This window comes from Chlamydotis macqueenii, chromosome W, assembly GCF_036417535.1.
Source record: "Chlamydotis macqueenii isolate bChlMac1 chromosome W, bChlMac1.mat, whole genome shotgun sequence".
NCBI classification, from domain to species: Eukaryota; Metazoa; Chordata; class Aves; order Otidiformes; family Otididae; genus Chlamydotis; species Chlamydotis macqueenii.
Genome location: NC_141592.1, coordinates 34,915,608 through 34,923,954, shown reverse-complemented (window position 1 = coordinate 34,923,954; position 8,347 = coordinate 34,915,608).

The window sequence follows — 8,347 nt, the reverse complement described above, 5'->3', positions numbered from 1 at the left end:
CAGAAAGAGTGCCCCGATAAGTAATGCTTCAGACAGAGCATCACACCTGCATCTATCCAAGATGAAGTCACTGAGGTCACAAACAAGTGAATGGCAGGAGAGCCACACTCTATGCATGACAGTTTAGGGTAACCAATATGAGTCAGCAGAGTCATCACATAGGAGAGAACTGCCTCCTTGTGTATCTAACAGAGGGATGGAAACTGTGTAAGAGGAAAAAAAGTGAAACAAAATCAAACATCTAATCTCTCACTTCATTTCCCCAAATAAATACAGTCTGTGAATTCAACTAGCTTAAAATCTCCCACGTTAGACACCTCCGCATTTTTAGGTAATATTTGGATGTTTGGAAATTTCTCCCCTTAGTTTATTTCACATCCTACCTCTTCTTTTACATTACAGATCAAACTAGGAAATGCCCACTGCACACACCTCATTGTCTTTCTGTTTTTCATGGCAAAGCTACATATGACTGATGCTGAGTTTTACTGATAGCTGACACAATACTATAAATTAATGTTTGCTGCGTCTATAGGCTCCTGCTGAGTTGAACATGTTGGCTGCTATGTATGCTGTGGAGTTGTTTACCTCCAATTAGAATGCATGTTGAGAGAACAATGTTTGAATAGGATAGGTCAGCAGTGGCTATTCCTCAACAGACTTCAAAATGCTGAGCAGATGTAAGACTGTACCATTGAACTATTTGTCAATATTGTATAGTTTTACATAGTGGTACAAAACATCTGTGGTCCACTATCTACACTGCTGGCTCATGTAGAGGAGACATTTTTGCCTCTATATATTCTTCATATGCTCTGTGGAGGTCAGATCTAATCCAGTCCAAAACTGGTGAAGCTGCACTAGTCCCGAAGTACACCTGAAGTGATAAGGACAGCTAGACATACATCAAAGAGGGCAGTTCATTGCAGATATCTTAAATCATTACCTTGAGACTAGCTTTGTATTGCCATTTTTTCTTCCCAAAGTTCTGCTGCCCACATGTCAGAACAGTGATTTGGCTCTTTTTGGCTAGGAACAGTATTCTTCATATTCCAGATCAGACTGGAGCATGATTTTCATGTTGTTTTTTCTAACTCTAAGATGTAGAGTGATCTTTATTAGACACAGTACAAAAGTTAACATTGTAAAGTCATAGAAGACATACAAAATAGAATGGTTTGGATTGGAAGGGACCTTTGAAGGTCATCTAGTCCAATGCCCCTGTAAGGAGCAGGGACATCTTCAACACTGGTTCTCAAGTGTCATGGTCAGGTCAGATTACTTATTCTTGAGTTGCTGTAGTCAACAGCATACTCCTTCCCAAATAACAGGCCTTATCACTCTGAAAGAATGAAAATTTGCACTGTTGCTTGCGTTGTTCAGCAAGTGCCTGTAAGAGTGCCAATATTCTCCATTAAAAAGAGAAGCAGTAACAGCAAGTCAAGTAGAAAAAGAGTGAAAGAGTGTACAGGGAAAGGAGTTGGGATACAGTCTACAAGTGTCACATTGCATAAAGTGCTAATGCCCCGTCTAGCCTTAAGTCAGCAGGACTCTACATGAATTTGTCTAAACAAAACTCTGTGCAGTGTCAAGAACAAGAAACAAGAGTGACAAGAACATCCAGAACTCACAGCTTAGTTAGGAAGGCTGCAGTGCACCTGTAAGAGACTCTGTCAAATATTTGTCTCAACATTGTCGAAACATCAAACTACCACCCGAACAATGGAACTTCAGTTAAACCATAGGACTAGAGTTTTCCTGTTATCTTGCAAGCCAATTCCTGTTGTCCTGCGAACCTGAATTCAGAGCTGATTCTGAGAAATTTAGCCCTACCCCCTGGCATGCGCCCAGACCCAGGCCAGAAAAACAGAGAGGCCCAGAGATGATATTGGGCATGCATATCACTGACAGGTGAGGGGTGCGGCTAGGCAAACCAGCTCTTGGAATACAATGAATATGCAATGAAACGAACAATAAAAGGACAAAACCAACCAACATAAAAAGGGGAACAAACATCAAGGGAACCAACATCGAAGGAATAAACATCGGAATCAACATTGGAATCAACTTCTGTACAGGGGCGACTGATACTGACAAAGGTTGGTTCTGTCATTCGGCTGCAGTGCCAGTAGCTAGAGTTGGAGTAGCCGCAGTGCCTGTCATTGGGGCTGGAGTAGCCACAGGGCCGGTAGCTGGGGCTGGAGCAGCTGCAGTGCCAGTAGCCGGGGCTGGAGTAGCCGCAGGGCCGGTAGCTGGGGCTGGAGTAGCCGCAGGGCAGGTAGCTGGGGCTGGAGTAGCCATGGTATCGGTCGGTTGATTTTTCCTCCCTTCTTCCTGAGGGTGCTGCACAACGTTAAGCAGTGTTTGGTAGATACTAGCCAGTGCCCAGCACAAAGCGGTAAGCTTTGCCTCTTTAGAATAGCCATGGCATTTTCCTTTCAAATATTCGATCACTTCATCAGGATTCTGTAGTTGTTCGGGAGTGAAGTTCCAGACCACTGGAGGTGAGAAGTTCTCTAGGTACCTGCCTGTCTTCTCCCACATACCATGCCACCCCTGCCCCTCCAACCTCAAGGTAGATCTCTGGGTGAATTTTGTAAATAATTGTTTAATCCTAAACAACATCTGAAACCCATTCAGGACACAGAGCAATAGGAGTATGCTGGCTTGCACATCCGAAGGATATTCAAAATTCTCGAGAGCTGATGTGACTCGCTCAAAAGAAAAAGGGAAGGTAAAGGAGTAGGGGAAGGTACCCTCCTCTGAAAAATTAACTCCATCCCTGCCAAAACCAGGACAGTCACAAACATAACAATTCCATTCGGTCTGGATTGTTCACTAAGTGCCCCTGGCTCTCCAGGTATCCAACAAATCCCCCTTTTTGTTTTGAACAATCCAGACCCACTTTCATCATACGTTCCATAGCTTTCACAAAGCATTTTAAAATATACCCCAAAATCATCAGTGTCAACAGCAAACCCATCAATAATACCAACCCATAAACTATCAAATCTTTTAGCCAGCCTGTGACCCCCAAGGATTTCAACCAGTCTGTTAACCTGCTTTCCATTTGTATTGCATGCATGTTGCATCATAACTCTGCCAACTGATAGCGTATCGACTTAGAGTGATCAGAAACATTCATGCAACACATACCTTCAAAATCTTTACATCCATGTCCATGCGCTAATAACAAAAAATCAGTGGCTGCTAGATTCTGCAAAAATATCATGACGCATGCTATCCATGTCTTCTAATGATCCTGATAACATGCTAGAGGTTAAATTCATTTGCTTTTGTGCCCAACAAGCTAATCTATTTAAGTTAGCTAAAGTTTTTGCAGTTGCTTCCCAAGGAACAAATAAAGATAATGCTATCTGCTCAGCTGTACCCAACAGGGTTAAATTGCCGTCACAATGGGGAGTCAATACTTTAAGCGATCTTCTTGCTCGAGTACGATTCTGTAATGTTCTCATAGGTGGAGCAAACATTATCAATTTTCCAAAATAACATGGTCCTCCTATGGCCCTTTTTGGTACTCCTGACCTTATTTTACTACAATATCAACTAGGTTCATGTAGGCCTCTACTGAATCTTTTTTTTTTTTTTTTTTTATGAGCCAGATTGTCTGTATTGAGTTGTTAATCATTTTTTGCAAGCATGGTATGTTAATGATTATGCCTAGTATGATGCCTAGTATCACAATTCCGATTTTAGCCAAGGATAGCAACCACCCAGATATGCCACACACAAGCTTAGTTAATAAAATTACTGATCACATGTTATACATATTCATGATTACGAAGCAAGGCTAAGTTTCACTATAAAAAGCTCGACTCAGACAGGAGTATCTGTTAACCATGACAGGGGCGGGGGGGTGGGGGCGCCTGGCGGCGGCCGTGGCCCCGGGCATATAAGAGGAAAGAAAACTAAAACCCGAGGTTTAAGACAAGAATAGGGAGAGATCCTTAAAGCCACCGCTACAAGCAAAACAGACCGTCACTAAAACCAAAGCAGGATAATGAAAAAGGGAACAAGACAACCTCCCCCCACCCCTCCCTCTTCCCGGGCTTAACACCATCTCTACCTCCCTCCCCTGCCCCCTGAGCGGGACAGGGATGGGGGGGGGAGGCGGGAAGAGGGAATGGGGGTTACAGTCAGTTAATCACGCGCCGCTTTATTGATATCAACGGTTTAACTGCTGCACCTACAGCAGCAGCCATGACTGTAGCCTTTTCTTGTTCTAACATTCGCTCGGCAGCTTCCAGCAGTTGCCCTGTACTAGATCCTTTTGGCAGCACACTAAGGGCTCTCTTAGTTTTTTCATTAGCATTATTAAAGGCAAGCATATCTAAGAACTTTGCTTTCATGTCATCATCCAAATCAGGGTGAGCCATAATTGTGGTGTGCAACCGATCAATAAATTTCCCATATGGTTCTGTGGGACCTTGCCTTACTGACGTAAAGGCAGGTCCGGACTTTCCATCGTGCACCCTAGCAAGCGCTCTATAAGCCAAATCTTGGCCCAGTTGTAACACTTCAGTAGCAAATTGCGCTTGCCAATCAGATCGTGTGTAGGGTCCCGCTCCCATCAGCATTTGAGTTTGCACCCCGAATAATGGATCACCCTGTTGTCGAGGCGATGCAGCTGCCCTATCACAAGCAGTCTGCCAGTGCTGAAAGAACTGCAGCTGCTGCGACGGTAGCAAAAGCATCTGGACAATCATTCTGATATCATAAGGAGCCAACAAGTGTGACAAAAAAATATGCTGCAACACAGACTGAGTATATGATGAATTTAGCCCATACTGAGTAACTGCACTTTTAGCTTCCTTCAATATTTTCCAGTCTAATGCTTGCCACACACTTCTCCCAGTATTATCGGTCACAACTGGAAATGCCATGGGAAAAGGCTGTCCTTCTATCACGGCATCTCGAATCGCCCCTTTCCACCGCGCTGTCGGATTCGGATCCCCGGCCCCTCCTGCCGGTGTCCCTTGCAAAGGTGCAAAAAGACTGATCTCACCCGATGCTCTGTTCGGAACGAATAGGTTGGACGCTGGCAGGTCTCGATGTGGCACAGGCGAAGGAGTTGACAAGTTTCCCAGCGACGCTTCTAGGTGAACCTCTAGGGCTTCCAGCCTTTTTAGCATCTCTTGCAGCTGTGCGTCCTTCAAGCCGGATGAATGTTCATCCCCCTCTTCCTCACGCCATGGTGGCAGGGAAGAAGGTGGTAACGGGGGATAAACCGGAGCTGTTGGCGCCAGCAAAAAGGCTCGTGACTCTGAGCCTGCACTGGCGCAGTGTGGCGGGGTGCCTGGCGGTGGCACATCTGATGGTGGTGAAAAGCCTTTGGCAGTTTTTCCCTCTGGTGCCCGCATATCTATAGTTATAGGGGCTGTGGCTGCATTTCCTGGAGTCCTTGCTGGGGCTCCAACCCCCCCACCCTCAGCACGAGCCGGGGCGGCGGCAGGGCTCGTTAAACCCAAGAACAGCATGCTGGTAGCGGAGGTGGACCCGCCGGCTGGAGTTAAAGCCGTGAAAGCAGACGTGACGACTGAACGTTCGTCTTTCATGCTTATCAATGTTTCATTAATTAGCCTCCACACGGTGGAGAGTTTGCTCGCCTCCTTTGATCCCTTACTTATTTCATCCCACAGTTCTTTTCCTATATTTTCCCATGTCGGGAGTTCAAAAGCATCATCAACTGTGGGGATTCATTCCGTTTTCTTTGCCCACTGCAGCAAAGCTTCTAGGACGGCCGAGTCATAACTCAGTCCTCTCATAGAGAGCATATGTTGGAGGAGCTTAACCACTGCTGACTCCTCTTTGGTCAGTGTGGACCCCATCTCCTCCCCGGCCGCTCGCCTGGCCAAGACGAGATTCCCTCTGTACCTTTTGTACCTTTTTGCGCTATAGCGACTTCCCGAGTGCCGGGGCAGCACTCGCCTTCGACCGGCTTCCGCCCCCTCATTTCTTCTTTCCTTCTTCGGTTCCGTCGGGATGTCCAACACCGATCTGAGGGTCCCTGTACCCTCTCTCCGAGGGTCCCTGTTTGGGCGCCACCTGCTGACGCGGAAGTCACGGACACTGCTGACGACCAATATGATCAAGCAAATGCCAATTTATTGTTGATACATCCCAGTTAATATAGCCCTTCTAATTCCGTATCATGCGCAAGCTCTCTACTAATTGGTTAACTATATCATGCACGCGCTCCTAGCTAAAATATGATTCGTTAAGTCTCTTTGTTCACACGCACGGCTCTCTCCACCTGCACCCTGCTTCACGTTCAGGCCCCAGTCACGTATGCCAGCTGTTTTCCTTCTTCTCAAGGTTGCTTCGTTTACTTTCTCACAGGAAGCTTCATTACTTTCTCACAGGTGGCCTCATTATTTTCTCACAGGTGGCTTCAGTACTTTCTTACAGGCAGCTTCATTACTTTCTCACAAGCGGCTTCAGTGATGTCCTTGAGGCCTGCTGCTCACAAACATAACAATTCCATTCAGTCTGGATTGTTCACTAAGTGCCCCTGGCTCTCCAGGTATCCAACAGAATTATTATTCTGCCTCGTGGAGTCTTTGCCCACCTACCCTTCTCTATTTCTCCACCTAAATCTTCAACTGATTTTTGATCCTCTTTGGAATACTTGGGTTCACAATCAATTTGTATTTTACCATCTGGCACCAAAGACCTCTAATTCGCCCTCTCAGCTGCTCTTTTGGCTTCCCGATCCGCCATAGCATTGCCCAGTTCCTGAGTGGTATTTCCTTTCTGATGAGCCTTGCAATGCATGATGGCCACTTTTTTGGGTAGCTGCACTGCTTCCAGGAGCCTAAGAATTTCTTCAGCATGTTTTATATGTTTCCCTTGAGTGGACAGGAGTCCCCTTTCTTTCCATGGGAATGGACTACCCCAAAAGTGTATTTGGAGTCCGTCCAGACATTAATCTTCTTGTCTTTAGCTGGTTCCAACGCTCGGGTTAAAGCTATTATTTCTGCCTTTTGTGCCGAGGTATTTGGGGCAAGGGCTGCAGATTCTGTTACCTGATCCATAGTGGTTACCGCATACCCTGCTTTGCGGACGTCTTGTCGAACAAAGCTGCTTCCATCTGTGTACCAAGAGTCTTCAGCATCTTCCAGCGGCTCCTCTTTCAGGTCCGGTCGGCTGGAACAGACTGCTTCAATCGTTTCCAGGAAGTTATGTGATAGTGGTTCTCCTGTGGTTCCGCTGAGGAAAGATGCTGGGTTGACAATGTTAGTAACCACTATTTCCACATCATCCTGTTCCACCAGAACGGCCTGGTATTTAAGGAACCTTTGTGGTGAGAGCCAGTGCCCCCCTTTTATCTCTAATACTGTGGATACAGTATGAGATATCAACACTGTCATCTTTTGGCCTAATGCCAATTTACGTGCTTCTTGGATGTTTAACAGCAATGCTGCTATCGCCCTTAGGCAGCTAGGCCAGCCTTTACTTACTTCATCACATTGTTTGGAGAAGTACGCCACTGCCCTTCTATATGGTCCCAAGTTTTGGGCTAGGATTCCCAGGGCTATTCCCTGCTTCTCGTGAGAGAACAGCCAGAATGGCTTAGTAGTATCTGGTAACCCCAAGGCAGGGGCATCCATTACTTGCCTTTTCAGTTGCTGGAATGCTTTTTCTGCCTCTCCATTCCAGGTGAGGTCTTTTGGATTAGATTTCAACAGTTCATAGAGTGGCCTTACCAAGAGTCCACAGTTATATATCCATAGGCGAGCTGTCTGTGGTCGAGGACTCTGACAGATGGCCTCCTTTCTCGCTGTTCCTAGGGTCCTTTGGCCAGCAGTTATCTCGTATCCGAGGTACGTTACCTGCACTTTCTGTGGAGAGACTCGATAGCCATTAAGTCCAAGGGAATGTAGCAGACTGACTGTCCATATTATACACAGTTCTTTCGTTTCAGTGGCTATCAATAGATCATCTACATACTGTAATATTATTACATTTCCATGTGGTCGCTCCCACTGTTCCAAGTAAGTCTCTGGCTAATTGGTTTCCAAAAAGAGTGGGGCTATTCTTAAACCCTTGTGGTAACACTGTCCATGTTAATTGTGTCCTTCTTCCAGAATCGGGGTTTTTCCATTCAAATGCAAACAGCAACTGGCTTTCTGGGCTCAAGGGTAGGCAAAAGAAGGGGTCTTTCAGGTCCAGTACGGTAAACCAAGCCAATTCAAGTGCCAATTTAGTTAATAATGTTGTACTTTTGAGGAGGGAGTGAGAGAGAGACTGCGTAGTCTGGTCCCAGTCAGGGCTGAACTACGACAATAATGTGTATGGATTTGCTACGACAGGATGCAGATCTTCA